Source organism: Enhydra lutris, unplaced genomic scaffold (assembly GCF_002288905.1).
Source record: "Enhydra lutris kenyoni isolate GAN:26980312 unplaced genomic scaffold, ASM228890v2 scaffoldscaffold8, whole genome shotgun sequence".
NCBI classification, from domain to species: Eukaryota; Metazoa; Chordata; class Mammalia; order Carnivora; family Mustelidae; genus Enhydra; species Enhydra lutris.
This window is the reverse complement of record NW_019154092.1, coordinates 7451213-7466545: the sequence shown is the minus strand read 5'-3', so window position 1 is coordinate 7466545 and position 15333 is coordinate 7451213.

The window sequence follows — 15333 nt, the reverse complement described above, 5'->3', positions numbered from 1 at the left end:
GTAGGGTTGTCTTATCCCCAGATGGGTTCCCTTCCCACAGCATTTCCTTCCTGAGACTCAGTTACTCAGTTTGGGAAACCACTGCTAGAGAGAGGCCTGACCCCCTCCCCCTGTCAGGGGATGGGGACAGAAGGGGGATCTTTGCTGTCCAGGTTCCATACAAGAGGCTAGGCTTGAGCAGGTTCAGTCTCCTTGGAGATGTCCCCGTTGGCAGGAATCCTCACTAGCATGCCCCTTATTTTTCTGATAATCCAGAATATCACTGTTGGAGCAAACACGTTTCCACTACATAATCCCACCTCAGTGACTGAATTGCCTAACCCCACAAGGAACTTCCTCCCCAGAAACCTCTTCCTGTCCCCATAATTTGCAAGGCTGCTTCTTTTCCAGTGGAATTAGGACTTCACATTATTAGACCAAGCATCCTTCCTTCGCACTCTCTCAGATTGGTTCCACAGGAACCTAATGGGTTCTAACAGGAATAAGAAAATAGGCTCGTTGCTGAGTCATGTTTACAGGGATTTCTGTGAGTTTATTTGAGTAAAAATTGATTCCAACAGGGAAGTGCCAAACTGGAAATGGCTACGTGTTCTGCCGACAAGAGCCAGGGGAAGACTTGGTGTAGACAAGGTGTGTGAGCAAAGAAAGGACATTATTTGATTGGCTAGAGCTTCAAGCCTAATGGGCTGTTTGAGATCGGCTGTCCTTAGGTTTTGATTTCTTAACCTTGAGGCATTTATAGGCTTAGATTTTCGATTGTTTACATAGTTTGAGTCACCTCAGGCTAAAGGCCTCCCTATTTAATTAATTAAACAAATGCTGGAATTCAGCCCACTGAATTCTAGAGCAGAGGTGTGAGGTCGCTCTGTTAAACGCCTCTTAATAGACTGGCCAGATTTCTGAACTTCACTTATTATAAGGATGGTCCTCCTTCTCCTGTCAATGGAAGAGCAGGTGGAAATGAGAAAATTGGTTTCCTCTTCTAGATTCACCAATCAAAAAATAAAATAAAATAAGAGTAAAATGGTCAAAATACTAAAAACAGAATGATTCCTGTTTTCTGTAAAAATTGAATAAAGTATTGTTAGCTCTCTGTGTATGGATATTTTTTCTTTCATTCTATTCTTGTTTTTGTTTATTTGTTTTTGCTGCTTACATAGACAGTGAAAAGAAAAAGCAGTTAATGAAATGTTTTGGGAGAACCCAGCTGCTAAAGCAGAATCTGGGAGGACTGAAATAAGAGGGAGCAAGCATATGGCTCAAGGTCAAGGATGCTTCTGGCCAAGGCTTCAACTGTGGAACTTCACCTGAGGCTTTGTGTTCAGGTTGAGCATTCTGGGCCTTTCTGGCTTTGTGTTACCCATAGACTTAGAGACAAAATCCTCTAAGATCTTCTGCTTGAGGATGAAGTGCCTACGTGGTCGAAGAAGCCGTAAGGAAGGCAGTATAATTGTGTTTTGGTGGCAAGGGACAGAGACCCAACACAAACCTGGTCCAGCAAAAATGGAGAATGTGTTGGATCTTGAGACTGGAAATTCTAAGGGGACAAAGTGTTTCAGGGATATGTGGAGGTTCGATGAATATCACCAAAACACTGATGTTTTCCACCTCTCAACTCAGCTACCCACCACTCCCTCTCTAAAAAAAAAAAAAAAAAAAAAAGTTGGTGGGGGTGTTGGTGCCTGGAAGGCTCAGTCAGTTAAGCGTCTGTCTTCAGCCTGGGTCATGATATCAGGGTCCTGGGATTGAGCCCCATATCAGGCTCCCTGATCGAAGGAGAGTCTGCTTCTCCCTCTGCCCCTCCCCTTGCTTGTGTTCTCTCATTCTCTTTCTCTCTCTCTCTCAAATAAATAAATGAATAAAATCTTTAAAAACATTTTTTTTTTAAATAATGGCACTTTAATCAGGAGATCCTTCAATAGCCAAGGTTGTCACCTATTGCAACAATAGTTGCAATAGTCACGCATTGCAACAATGACAAATATTGGGATCCAGATAGCAGGGAGCCAGAGAAAGCCCACGGCTGTAGCTTCAAGGTTTAGGAAAATCAGGATTTTCAAATTCCAGAGTGGAAAAAAAATGATGATTCATTTGAAAATGAAAGGGCCAATGTTAGAAAATGATAAACATGAAGTTAAGGGTGGTAAAGACAAGCAGTGATTGAAATGAAGAAAGGTGAATCATGAGCCCTGAAGGAAAACGTGATCATTCTATTATATATTGATTAGAAGTGTGTTACTTTTACTCATACAAGTTGAGAGTCATCTCTTAAGATGGTGATTTCAGGGGGCGCCTGGGTGGTTCAGTGGGTTAAAGCCTCTGCCTTTGGCTCAGGTCATGATCCCACGGTCCTGGGATGGAGCCCCTGCTCAGCAGGGAGCCTGCTTCCCCCTCTCTCTCTGCCTGCCTCTCTGCCTACTTGTGATCTCTGTCTGTCAAAAAAAAAAAAAAAAGAAAAAGATGGTGGTTTCAAATAAGAGGGCAATCTGGCTTGGGGAGGAGCAGAGAAGGGCATGGCCGTCCCCCCACAGAACAGTTCTGCAGGTCTTCATTGCTGGTTTTCCCTAAATGCCCCTGAAGGGTCTCTGGCCTCTAAGAGCCACCTCACTAGTGCAATCTGAGGAAGGTGGAAAGGACTGCTTCTCCCTCCCATGCCCCAGGAAGGCCACAAAACCTCGGTGTTTGAAAGGCAAAGCTAAATGCAAGTGTAATGACTCACAGATCTATATCTTTCACAGACATTAGGAAGATACAGAAGAAATTCACCAGTTTGCAATGATTCTTAGTTTAGAAATGGCAAATGAGGCTAGCCTCCCAGGGAAGGGTTTAAAGAAGATTTCCCTTAAATCAGGCCAGTTAACACTGGCAAGACTACAGTGTGTTATCATGCTATCAGAAACAGCGAAACGGCTAGAACTGCAACAGTGTAACAATTCAGCATTAATGTTCTTTCTTAAATCTCCCTATGTTCATTTCCCTAATAATTTTGATCTCTTTCTGTGAGTTTGAAATTGCTCATAGGATAAAGATGCTTACTTTCAAATATCTCTGCTTTGGCACCTGAGGTTTTTAAAAAAAGGATTTATAAATCCAAATTATAATCCTACTTCATTTGCGATTGCAAGTTTCATGTATGTTTATTGAGAAAAAAATGCTAAAATAAATTTGGTGGCTGTATCGGTTGGATACCAACTGCCTTCCCTCACTCTCCTTAGGACCCATCCATGTACTGATTGTTTTCTATTTGTGGTTTAAAACACACACACACACACACACACACACACACACACACACACTCTGAGATTTATTATGTGAAGGTCAGATACTACACATGTTTATCACTGGTATTTAAGTTGAAAGCAGGAAGATAGGTTCACATGTCAGTAATGAACTCTATCCACAGCCAATAGATAAACTGCTTTCGATGCAGGGAATATTCAGAGCCCGTAGGCTGTCTTGTGGGAAGACTGTTTAGAGGTGCTTGTGAAACTGAAAATGCCTGTTTTTAATTAAAATCAATAAACTGGTTTTTAATTCTTAGGATTCTTCTATCCTTTACTGACTTGCTCAAATATGAGCTCTTGATAACCCTCGTCTCTCCTCTTGGATGGAGAGGAGATGCCTTTCCCACAATCCAAGTGAAATATGTCAAATGGCCCCTCTCTGGGAGGAAAAGGGCTTGAGCTGAACAGCAAGGCAATAGGGAGTTGGAGTTCCTTAAAGGTCAAGGGCTGAGAGTAGAGGTCTCTTTTGTGCAGGCAGCAGACGTGACTACATAGCTAAAAATGAGCACTGAGAATGAGACCCAAGAAACCAGAAGGGGACCATGGAAGTTGCCTCAACCATAGGGGTGATGGTGATCAGTGGTTGTAAAAGTCAGAATCTGGTTACCGGGCAAGGAGACAAGGGAGGGCTCAGGGGAGACGATGTGCAGAAGGTGTGGGAAGTGGAGGAAGAGGTCACCTGGGACAACCACTGGTGAATGGGGCTGAGGTGAAGTGCAGAGTTGGGTCCCCTTGACTTCACGAGCCATGGCGAGTATGGACAAGATCTTAGTGTTTAAGTGCCGCCCTAGCAATACACTTACTACATCTCTTCCAAGTAGATCATTGGGCTACAGCAGAAGTCTAAAATCATATTGTTTATTAAATTTTTAGGAACTGTAACCAGATAATGCTTACCAATCTCACTGTAAGTTAGGTAATAGATGTCCAAAAAGTCTATCTGAACTAGGGTATATTTAATTCCACAATGGAGTTTGCTATCCCTTGACAAAAGACAAAACAAAATGTGTTAATGTGTGAAAAAACCCTGGCAGTTTGGGGTCCTTGACTTGTGGGGTAAGAGCTATCCTAGTGGGAAAGACTAGGAATGAGTCTTTAAAACTGCCCCCATTCCCCAGGTAGGTCAGAATAGTAAATCAGTGCAATATCGCATCACAGAGGCTCATGCCTCTGTTTAAAGCTTGAAAGGATACAGGGTAGTGGCCCCTCCTATCACATCTTTATTTGAATAGCCATTCTGGCACTTGCAGAAAATGGATGGTAGAACGTCACAAGCTAAACCAAGCTGTAGTTCCTTTGCAATTGCTGGACAGAGCCATATGGTTGCTAAAGCAGATTAATAAGGCTTCAGGTACATATTATGGGGCCAGTGATTTGGCAAATATGTTCTTTTCCATTCTGAAAAGAAACAATTGGTCTTCAGGTGGAAGAGACAACAACAATCACTTACTGTTTTGCTCCAAGGTGTTTTGAAATTTTCCATCTTTTGTTATCACATAGTATGAAGAAAATAGGAACCGTCTGGACCTCCTGTGTAACAGTGATACATGACTTGATGACATCACACAATCGAGGAGGACAGCAGAAGCTAGAGTACCTCAGTGTCCTTGGCAGGATGGTGGAAATTCAGGGACCTGCCATTCAGGAAACATGTCAGGGATCCAGTGATCAGATGTGTGCTGAGATGCCTTCTCCAAATTAAAAGATGAATTCTCGCTTTTGCATCCCACAAAGAGAGAAACAGTGCCTGGCATGCCTCCTTGGTTTCTGGTATAGATAGATAGATACAGATATATATATATATATCTGTATCTAACTATCTGTATATGTATGAATGATTATTCACTGAAGCCTTGGTTGCTTATTGCAAAATATCTCTTCAGAACTATTTGGAGTACTATTCAGCTATAAAAAAAGAGTGAGGAAGCTCTCTATGAACCCAATATGGAGTAATTTCCAGGATATGTTAAGTGGAAAACAGCAAAGTACAAAAAAGAATATAATATGTAACCCTTCAAGTAAAAATGAGGGTGATCTAAGAAAGTATACATGCATCTGTTCATTATCCAAGGAGGGAAAAAGAATGGTTTTGACTCTAAGAACCATATCAATGTTTCACATATGCCCCCAAATAAATAAATAAAGCAAAGAGGAGGAGCAAAATGGAATACAAACAGTAAAAAATGAATTTAATTGTATTCCAAGTGAACAGTATAACCATAGTGAAGGGAGTGGGAAAGGAAAGCACTTAGGTAAGTAACCTTGAAAATCAGTATTTTGACTGTAACTGTAAAGTAAAAGGCAAAATGAACTGTCACAAATATCCACCTCTGGTCAGTAAATCTGTGAGGTATGGGTTAGCAATTCTGAGATTACTCTATGTGCATTGTAGGTTTGAGCAAATAAGTACATTTATTGTGGGTAATGAGAGTAAGGTCTCCTACTATCCCATGAGAATGAAGTTGCAAATAAGGGAGAAGAAGGCTAGAATGAACTCTGTGATGTTAGATTGGAATGAAAGGTATCCGTATGAACTCATTGTTTTGAAGATAGTAGATAGATGGGTGCTTTGGTGGCTCAGTGGGTTAAAGCCTCTGCCTTCAGCTCAGGTCACGGCCCAGGGTCCTGGGATCGAGCCCTGCATTAGGCTCTCTCAGCAGGAAGCCTGCTTCCCACTCTCTCTCTGCCTGCCTCTCTGCCTACTTGTGATCTCTGTCTGTCAAATAAACAAATAAAATCTTAAAAAAAAGATAGATGATAGAGAGATAGATCGATAGGATCAAAATACACATGCCTGTATATTTAAGTATATGGATTTCATAGCTCTGCCCATTAAAGGGCGTGGAGACAATGACACTCCAATAAAATGAGCACATCTAGGGGCCAATCTTGGTTTCTAACTACCATCATCCAACAAAGGATTTCAGGATCCTCAGGGACTCAGCAAGGAAAGTATAGCGTGATCCTGAAACATCTTGGAATACTATGAAGCAAAGAAGTGCTTAGAAAATGTTGATGGTATGTTGAAAGACACAGGAGCCAATCTGAAGGAGCTCCCAATGGCCAAATGTGGGAGAAGGTGAGCAACAACATAGAGAATGGTAATAGTGGGTTAGAATAAAATAAGCTTCTGGGGCCCATTCTTACATAAATAGATGAAGAAACAAAGGCATGATGGAGAAGGGACAGCTGTTCCTTATGGAAGATTCCAATGAATAAATGTAGAAGGAAAGATAGAAACAGATCATCACTTGTTCCAGGCAAGAATCATTGGCGGATACTAATGAGTGAGTGAGAGTTTGATTAGAAACGGCATCTGCAGCGTCTCAAAGCGTCTCGTAACAAGATAGTAACTTTACAGGAAGGAACCTGGCAGACAACACCTTAACCACGTGAACAAAGCTATCAAAACCAGAAATAAATTGGCGTTGTGCACATCTGACAGAATGCATTGAGAAGAACCAGACATCACTGCTGTGGTATCCTTGATAAAAATGCAGAAGCTCCATCCAACTGGGAGAAAACATCAGACAAACCCCAAATGTGGGTCATTGTAATATAACTGGCCAATGCCCTTCAAAAATATCAAGGTCATGAAAGACAAAAAGACTGAGAAACTGTCCCAGACGAGGGAGAGAGCACAACTAAATGCAAGCTGGGGATCTGAATTGTATCCTAGACAAGTCAGAGGACATTAGTGGGGAAACTGGAGAAATTCTAAGGTCTATGGGCTAGTTAACAATATTGAATCAATATTGTTTTCCCATTTTGGGTAATTGTTCTAGGGTTCTGTAAGAAACTAACTTTAGGGGAAGCTGGGGGAGAGCAAGGCGTAAGTGGAACTCTCTGAACTCTTTTTGCAACTTTTCTGTAAGTCTAAAATTATTAAGTAATTATTAATAATTACTTAAGTAATTTTTAATTAAGTAAAATTAATTAAGTAAAATTAAGTAAAAATTAGAAAGCAATAAATGTAGATTGAGTACCTTCTGGATCCCAGGCCCTGTTCCAGATGCTGAAGATACAGCAGTGAACAATGGTTTTGTAAAAGCAAATGTACAATCGAGGACCAAGCGTTGTTTACCACATTGCCAAACAGTTCTGGAACTGATAGACTCCTTTCCATAATGGCATGGTTACTACATCTTCTTGGTGAGCACAGCCTAATTTCAGTTTAATGTATTTCTTCTGAAACTGAATCACTCTGGTAAGATTGATGTGTGATATAACACACATTATCTGGATTGTACTTTGTGTCACTATAGAAACATCAAGAACAATTCATACATGTTAAAATCCATGGCTTGCATCTGAATTTCGACTTCATTTCCATTCTTTGGCTTTACAATTTTTCAAAATCTGTCATTCTGTTGATTTTCAACCAGATTAAAAATAGGATAAATTCTATCCCAGTAGCTTTGTGCTGAATTTATTTGTCCGAATTGTGTCAAATCACCATCCCTTGGTGAGGAAACAGGACAGAGGGCAGCCCGGTGGGCCAGTTCTAATGCTGACTCTTGTTCCTGACCACAGACTGCAATTGTGGGGAGATTTAAGAAACCCCCAAAGTGAAACTGGCCATAAATGACGATGGAATCAGAACTCTGATATTTATGTGATTTATTCTTCGCCAGCATATGCCAGCATCAGTGGGTTGGTCATGTAAAGGGAGCCAGGAGGAGAGAAATAGAATGTGAAAAGAAATTAGGCATTGTGCATGTTTTTCCAAGGGTTCTAGCATTTTCACCACACCAGGAAGAAAGTAAAATCATGTGAACTACCTTTAATTCTGAATAGAGCGCTCAAGGTAAGGAAGGAGCTCAATGAATTTCTTCAACAAGTTTCCTCGGCCATGTAATTACAGCTAAATGAAATGAAATCTACATATTTGGCTTCAACTTCTTTCAAACATGTTGCAAACTGACAAAGGCTCCTGAGTAAACCACTAGGATATTTACAGCATGGAACAGTTCCCCTACAGACATCCTACTGTCTGCTTGACTGACATATTTCTTGGCTCACGCTATCTAAATGAATGAATCTGTGAAGTCCAGGGACACCTCTGGGCTGACTTGAATGAACTGTTTACTCTGTGCCTGCCACCCCCGCTCCACCTCACACTAGCAGCAGTTGCAATGAGTGAACACATCGTAGTCGCCTTGATAATGAACCTTCCAGATTCCTGACCGGCGACCTACGAGGTCTCAGGTTGGGTGTCTATTTAATCACTGGGTCCCCATCCTCCCTGCGGCCCCTGGGTTTAAACTGCTGGTTTTCCTTAACCTCTGCAACCAGAAAAGGGATCTCCAAATAGATTAATATTTCTATTTTGTAATATATTGATTAGGAACTTACTTAATATAATCCAGACTTATGTGACAGCACCAGCAGCAAGCTCAATGGGATGCCTCAAGAGAATTTTGGAGGGGGGGAATGTATTTGTCAGATTGTTCATTGAGTTTGCAGGGGGATAATTCAACTGCTCAATTCATTATTTTCTTCATGTAAATGTACGATCCTAGTTATCCCAAGCTATATAAGTTAAAAGAAAGGAGCCAAAAATGGACATTCATGCCTGCCTACGAATAAGCAATTATGAAGGAGGGAACAGTAATGGTAAAATTTATTTTTTTATTAAAGATTTTATTTATTTATTTGAGAGAGTGAGTGCGTGGGAGAGAAATTGAGCAGGCGAGGAGCAGAGGGAGAAGGAGAGGGAGAAGCAGATTCCCTCCTGAGCAGGGAGCCTGATACAGCCTCGATCCCAGGACTCTGGGATCATGACCCGAGCCAAAGGTGGACGCTTAACCGACTGAATCACCCAGGCGTCCCGTAATTGTAAAATTTATTGAGCACTTACATGTGTCAGATATTGTGTTCAGGTATTTACAAGTATTATCTCATTTAGTTTCACTGCAGTCCTGTGAGGTAAATGGCTTTATTATCCCCATGTAAATTGTTGATACAGAAATTGAGCCCAGATTTGAGGAAGCCAGAGCTCTCTGATCCCTGAGCTAGTGCTTAAAATGCCCATGACAAGTAAGGTCAGAAAAGCTATTGAAATGCAAGAAAACAGCAAGAACACGGTGATGGAATGCAATGAGCAACCATCTGTGCTAAATAGAAATGTTTTTATTCTTTTATTTCATTGTGGTAAAATATACCTCCCATTAAATTTGCCATTTTTAAGGGTCTAGTTCAGGGACATTAAGCACATCCGCCCTGTTTTTCAGTGGTCACCACCATCCATCCACAGAATTTTTTCATCTTCCCGAGTGGAAACGCTGTGCTCATTGAGCACGGACTCCCCATTCTGCCCTCCCCCAGCCCCTGGCCACCACCATCCTACTTTCTTTGTGATTTTCACCACTTAACGAAATGGGACTTCACAGAAGCAGAATCGCCCTGTATTGGTTCTCTTGTGTTTTTTTTATTTCACTTAGCAAAAAATGCCTTCCAGATTCATTCTTATTGTAGCATGTGGTCAGAATTTCCTTTTGAAGGCTGAATAATATTCTGCTGTAGGTATCTACCCCAAAACAAAAAAACAGCTTTCAGAAAAAACAAACGTTGGGGCGCCTGGGGGGCTCAACCTGGGTTAAACAATGTGGGTTAAACGTCAGCCTTCGGCTCAGGTCATGATCTTAGGGCTTGGGATCAAGCCTCATGTCGGATCCCTGCTCAGTGGGGAGTCTGCTTCTCCCTCTCCCTCTGCTCCCCGCCCCACTGCTCGTGCTTTCTTTCTCTTTCTCAAATAAATACATAAAATCTTAAAAAAAAAGAAAAAATTAATGTTTTAGTAGAAAATCTTGGAAAGGTGTGTGTGTGTATGTGTGTGTGTATCTTTATATGCATCTGGACGTAAAAAGATGCCACGACCTTGAAATGGCCAGGTATCTGCAAAGCACTTCCCGACTCTCCAGGACTTAATCATTCCTGTTACAATTCTTCCATAATTCCTTTCAGTTCCTTCTCTTAAAACACGTCACTTGGATTATGCTGAAGTTTTAAAGTTTTAGACTTGTTTAAGTCTAACTTGTTTAAGTTTTTAAATTTAAGTTTTTAATTTTTTTAAGTTTTAGACTGTTAACTTCTTCAGGGCTGAAGTTAAGTATTAGTCTTCTTTGTGTCTGCCCGAGCCTACACCACAGAACTTGGCCCCAAAGAAGCCATCAACCAACACCTGGAAAAAAGGAAAAGAAAAAATTATTTCCAGTTTAAATTTCAAGTTTTTCATTAAGAAGATAACATTTGGCTGTGGGTTTATTTATTTATTAATTAAAATGTTTTTATTAACATTAACTAGTATTAGATGCATATAAACAGTTTGGTCACTGGGCAAACGAGGCATTTGGCTATGGGTTTAAATGTTCAACAATTTACATTTCTATGGTTTATATTTCAAAGGAGATGTCAAATTTTGTGAACAATCATATAATAATCAATAAATGCCAAACACTATGCTAAGCACTTTATACAGATTATCAGTACTCAGAGACTATTAGAACTCAGTCCTATCATTAGTACTATTAGTACTCAGTACTATTACTAGTACTCAGAGACAATATTAAATATAGGATGTATTGTTGCCATTCTATAGACAAGGCTATAGCGTTTAATTGCACAGTGATGGAGTCTGAATTCCAATCAGTCTGATGTCCAAATCTGTGTTCTTCACCCCACATGTACTCTAGGTTTTGTTAGGGCTATACAAAGAAGCCTGTGTGTTCAGAGACTATGAGAATCGGGCAAGGTATCAAATGTGGATTCTATGTTCACAGGCATCTTTTAATTTCTACTTGTGTGGTTGCTTTTAAGGATAACTATATCTGTGAGAGATAACACATTTAGAACTGCTAAGAATTTGGTTGCTTACAGGTGCTCTCACTTTTGCAACCTAGAGAAGGAAAATGAAATGAGCAAGAGAAGAAAATGGTTCAGTAAGCAAGAATGGAGTTAATGAAAATGTACAATATTGGAGGCCAAATTACTGATCCAAACAGTACAAGGATACTTAGATATGCCCTGTCTTCAGCAGCTGACATGGAGTGGGATCTGGTGCCTGATGACAATGAGGGAGGGAGACAGATGTCCTCAATACATTCCTGATGGAGGTTTAAATTGTTACAACCTGTTGGACAAGAAGTACACAGTATAGCAATGCCTGGGGAGCTCATTTGGTTAAGCATCTGCCCTCGGCTCTGGTCATAATTCTGGGGTCCTGGGATCAAGCCTCGTGTCAGGCTCCTTGCTCATCCGGGAGTCTACTTCTCCCTCTGCCTGCTTCTCTCCCTGCTTGTACTCTCCCTCTCTCTCTGAGAAATAAATAAATACAATCTTTAAAAATAAATAAGTAAATACCTTACAATTAAAAAAGTATGCAATATATACTGAAATAAGAAATATCTTTGATCCAGTGGTCCCAGCACTGGAAATCTCCCTTTGGAAATAAAAGCATTCTATGATAAATATACACGTGTAAGGATGTTTATTTCAGTGCTATTGGTTGAGAGAAAAGCTTAGATCAATTTACATGTTCATCAATAAGGGGACAAATGGTTCTGTAGTAGGGTTATCTATTCTATGGATTTAGCTGTTAAAAGACTGAATTAGATCTTTACCAATTGACCTGGCCAGATATTGTTAATATACTGTAAAGTGAATCAAGCAATGGTCTGGTAATGTGTTAGAATTTGTGTTAAAAAAAAACAACCACCCCAAAAGCCAACTAGCTCTGTTTTTGTAAGTATGGATAAGGTTAGAGAGTGATACACAACTCAGGCAGTTAAACTGGTTACCCTAAGTGGAGTAGAAATTGGGAGGTGTAGGAAGAAACTTTTGGACCATCTGCTTTTTTTGGATTATGTCATCTGCTACAATGGCACAGATTGCTTTTACAGTATAAAAGATTAATTGAGAAAACACATATTCTTCAAATGATTCTTTGTAAACAAAGATGATTAATTTTACAGTTTTAACTGCTTTAAATGGTTATAAAAAGAAAAATCCCCAGGATAAGTCTTTTTTTTTTTTTTTTCCTAACTCTTCTTCCAGCCTTGATTTTATCTGGTGAAGCTCCCATCTGCCTTCTGTTGGAATCTATATTTCTCACCGAAGTCTTACAAATGTGCTACACACAGTAAGCGCCACCTACAAATCCCCCTTTACGTGACGTTGCATCCCTGTGATACCTCCTGGCCTTGTCCATTTTTTAGTGAGTTATCAGTCTCCGTTGTGTCTCTCTGTTTTAGACAGATCTCTTGGTGTGCAGTGACTCTGCTTCATTCCTGTTTGACCCCCAGCATCCTTGTTACTCGGGCAGGAGAATGGTTTGCAGTCCTTGCCTTCCAGAACAGCTCAGCAGATTTGTGCCCTATCGACTTCCTTCCTGAGCCACTCTTGGCTTCCCTGATGCCTCACTCTGCAGTACTCTTACATCATAAGCTGCAAGAACACAATGAAGGGAATGAGGAGTTTTTAACATTGGGAGGAGGGGTGGATGAGCAGGCTCTAGACTAGGCTCCCCAGGAATGACTCCAGGGCAGGACTGAACTGGCCCATCTGGGCAGCTGCCACCTTGGAGGCTGCACCTCTTGCCTCTGACCCAGGACTCAGGAAGCTGGACCCAAGAAAGGGCCACTGCTTTCGTTGACCTCCAACAACTGAATGTCTTGATATCCAGGAACCTAGTAAATGGATGCTGGAATGCTGGTGCTGAAAACTTCAAGTCTTGGGGGTTTTGCCTCAACATAAAAACAGCCAGAAGGTGCAGAAAGCTGATCTCTGTCTCACATCTAACTTTTTTTAAGATTTTTTTTTTAAATTTATTTGTCAGAGAGAGTGAGCACAGGCAGACAGAGTGGCAGGCAGAGGCAGAGGGAGAAGCAGGCTCCCTGCTGAGCAAGGAGCCCCATGTGGGACTCGATCCCAGAACGCTGGGATCATGACCTGAGCCGAAGGCAATCGCTTAACCAACTGAGCCACCCAGGCGTCCCTCACATCTAACTTTTAAGTCTCATCTGAGTGTATCTCACTACTCAAACTTACTCAAGAACAGAATCCTAGCTGCAAAGGAGAGAGTTCCTGTTTGTCTCTCCTGCTTGAATGTAGCCCTGTGGGAGCAGAGACCATGCCTATTGGCTCCCCACTAAACCACCTGCAGCTTCCGCAGTACCAGGCACACAGCAATAATCTAACGTTCAACACGTGCAAGGAAACAGTGCTGGTTCCAGGCACTACCCCAAGCTCTTCACGTGCATTAACTCATTGAATTCTCCCAACAAACCTCAGATGTAGGTATTATTACTCTCCCCAGTTTACAGATGTAGAACAGGCACAGAGAGGTGAAGTAAGTTTGCGAAGACCGTACAGTGATAAAGAGGACTTGAACCCAGCGTTCAGACTCTTAATACACTTTATTGCCTCATGTTTATTTCAAGTATGCCCATTTCAACGTTGACTGAGTTGTATTACACAGTGGATTGATCCCATACAAATTCATAACTACAGAGTACTTTTATAGAGGAAAGCTTAACATGTTTAACTATGGAGATGGTTATACTTTGTTACCATTTGTACTGGTGGGTTTTTTTTAATCCTTGCCAAACCTGTGAGATAATCTGTCCAAAGGTGAATAGCATTAGTGATTCAGTGGGTTGACATAATATTCAAGGACTTCATACTTCTTAGACTCATAAAAACTTCTTAGTAACCACAAAAATTTGCTTGAGTATATATATATATACATATGTATGTATATATATGTGTGTATATATATAGGTATATATATTTGTATATATATACCTATATATACACACACACATTGAGTATGACTATATATGTATATATGTACTCTGTGTATTTGTTAATACAACATAGGAAGAAGATTGAATATTTGGCTCCATGTTTCTCCATTCCTAACTTAAATGTTAAATGATACATAAGTCAATTACATTTTGGATTGTCTTAATCACTTCTAGTTATCATTTCATTGTGGCTTTGGGAATAACAAAAATGCATGGGATGGAAAACTGGGCAACTTTCCCCCAAAGTTTAGCTTTGCTCCTGCCATGAGATGCTCTCATCTGTCTTTTCTTTCCCATATTTAACAACAAAAATAAAACTTGCTGTTATTTGGTAGTTCTGAGAAGAGTGTGATGATGTTTGTAAAGATCTCTGAACTGCTAGAAGAAAGGTATTAATAAATACCAAAGCATAAAATAGCATACTATTTAATGAGAATAGATGATTCAGGAGGACTCTGAGTCATTATTAAGGAGCTGTTTTAAAATAGTAATGGAGGAATTATTCCAAAGATGTTTCATGGATTCTTAGATTACCAGATATTTAAATTCTCCTATAGTTCTAAGGCAATATGATATTTGAAGCAATATTGAAAAGACAAAAAGTACATTTCAAAGGTAATGACTTAGACGGGCAGAAGTTTCTTCATTGTATAGACTGGGAAACTGGAGTACATCCAGTTCAGACTTCCCACTGAATTCATAGTGAATGGGTAGCCATTGTCCTGTTTGGGAGTGAGGGGGAACTTCCCCAGCATACTGTACTTGCTAATTGCTGTCCCCTCACTGGGGATTCCCAAATGCTTTCCGGTGAGAGAAATGTCCATCTAGCTGTGGAGGAGCCAGTTCAGCCAAGGCTAATTAATTTGCCCATGGATAACAGTTCTTAGGCAAGTAAAAAAGAAAAAAGAAATTGCAGTTTGTGACAGCTTTAGGGCTGTCAGTTCACAGCTAAGGATGTGTGAGACACTATCCCATGGAGTGATTGTCAATCTTAACATTTTTTTTTTTTTCAAAACCTTAAGCCGTCTCTTGACAAACATACGGTTTTTGTATTCTTCTTTGATGGTGATTGAAATTTCAAAATAAATTTTGTGAATAAAAATAAACCAAAGGAAAGACAAATTTAGAAACTACTTTTCCCGACTATTTAAGCACTCCTATCCTCCGAGGTTTTTCACGGCTTGAGATACATTCTTCTGGTGTAGTACAATCTTCCAATGACGCTGCGTTAGCTGTTCTGGAGA